This window comes from Sapajus apella, unplaced genomic scaffold, assembly GCF_009761245.1.
Source record: "Sapajus apella isolate SASKATOON/1434 unplaced genomic scaffold, GSC_monkey_1.0 scaffold122, whole genome shotgun sequence".
In the NCBI taxonomy this organism is placed as follows: Eukaryota; Metazoa; Chordata; class Mammalia; order Primates; family Cebidae; genus Sapajus; species Sapajus apella.
The window spans coordinates 5409241-5411276 of record NW_022437062.1 but is presented as its reverse complement, the minus strand read 5'-3'; the positions used below and the strand labels follow the sequence as shown (position 1 = coordinate 5411276).

Below are 2036 nucleotides of genomic sequence, written 5' to 3'. Positions count from 1 at the left end.
CTTCCCTTCTCTTTTTATATAAAACTAATTTCCTAGTTCATTATTTGTTTTTGCTACTCCTCCTACATGATTCAGCTTCTGCAAATAGTTTTTCTTTTTGTTTTTAAATAAGCCTGGGTCTCATTCTGTCACCCAGGCTGCAGGGCAACAGTGCGATCATAGCTCACTGCGGCTTGGAACTCCTGGCTGGAGCTCCTGGAACTCCCAATCAATCCTCTTGCCTCAGCCTACCAAGTAGGTGGGACTATACGTGTGTGCTGCTACACCTGGCTGATTTTTTTTTTTTTTTTTTTAATTTTCTGTGGAGACAAGGTCTCACTATGCTGGCCAGGCTGGTCTTGAACTCTGGCCTCAAGTGATTCTCCCATCTTTGCCTCTCAAAGCACTAAGATTACAGTTGTGAGCCACCACATCCAGCAGTTTCCACAAACAGTTTTTGAAGAAACTCAGTCTTACAGACTGTGCTGGGTTGTCATGCTGCTGCCGCCACTGTGCCAACCCTTCAGGTCTCAACGAGGCTGGCGGGTGCTCCAGAATGGGAAATGAGCCAATTTGGGAGCATACTGGATCCTGCTTCATTCAGCTTTACTACCAGTTATTTCATAATGAGAAATAACCCAACTAGGTGCAATTTACATTGATGTGCCATGCCTTACATGGAAAGGACAGCAGTTCCATGGGGAAAGCTGCCATTGTGGAGAAGTTATCTAGCCATCCCTTCCAAACAATCCAGCACAGCATCACAGTGCAGGACCATCAGCCCAAGCCAGCTGCATCATCAGCATAGTTGTGGGCCAGCTTAAGATGGATGAAGACCCCATCATGGGGTTTCACAGATAGATGTTCGTATTGAAGAACATCAACAATACTTGGGTTTGCACAAATGACATTCTGGCTTGGCCTGCACATCTTGGGCTGACCTCTTTCCAGCCAGGCAGTCATGCTCTTTCCTCCTCCCTCCTCTTTCCAATATCATTTATACTCCTCCAGATGCTCCACATATTATGCCAAAAGAGCAAGGCCTTGGTGGGAGTGGGCAAAGTGCAGTGCTGCCACCCAGGTGTTGTGCATGATGTTTGGATGTTAGACTAGTTGCATCTGAAGGAGGAAGTGTTGTGCCATGCATGCCTTGAAAGATGGAAGGGAAGGAGAAAGCAGCTCCCTCACCACCCAGACACTGATTTATTCAGATGTTTCAATGCCTCGTGAGACAATAAAACCACAAACATTTTCTTAAAAAAGCAGCTCAGTCTTTACTTTAGCATTGGGTTCCTTCTTCCCCAAATTTGAATAATGCTGTCTGATAAAAACATAGGATTGAAGTCATATAGAGTTGAGGTTAATAGTCTTACTTCACTAGTTACTAGCCGTGTGATTCTGGACAAGTTATACAACCTCTGTGAAGCTCAGTTTCCATACTCAAAAATGGAATAATAATATTCATTTAAAAGAATAGCTGTAAGGATTAAATAATAAGCTGCTTAGCATAGCATGAGTTATATACTGAGTTTCTATGCATTTGAGCCTGGTCTCTGATCCATTTCTTTAGTAGTAACGTGTGATTAAGAACAGTCCTACTATTTAGTAGAATCAGGCTTCTTCACTTATTTTTCCCATTTATATTCTGGGTTTTCTCTCCTGGTAGTCATGTGGCTGTGGAAGGAAATACCATCTTTTCCTGGCCCTTGAGTCTATCACATTATCTCTCTTTCCTGGTCAGAAGCAAGCTTTATGTGTCTTTCTATTACCACCTCTCCCTACTTCTCTTGGTGCTCCTGAGTAATTCTTTTTTTTCCTGAGTCTAAGTCTCGCTCTGATGCCCAGGAGCTGGAGTGCAATGGCGTGACCTCTGCTCACTGCAACCTCTGCCTCCTGGGTTCAAGCAATTCTCCTGCCTCAGCCTCCTGAGCAGCTGGTACCACAGACACCCGCCACCATGCCTGGCTAATTTTTGTACTTTTAGCAGAGATTGGATTTTAACATATTAGCCAGGCTGGTCTCTTGGCCAGGCTAGTCTTGAACTCCAAACCTCGTAA

General features: G+C 44.2%; 1 pseudogene; it reads left to right on the top strand.

Annotated features, from left to right (window-relative positions):
* The first annotated feature begins 535 nt into the window (after nt 1-535).
* LOC116538770 lies at nt 536-1092 on the top strand (annotated as a pseudogene).
* The last annotated feature ends 944 nt before the right edge of the window (nt 1093-2036 follow it).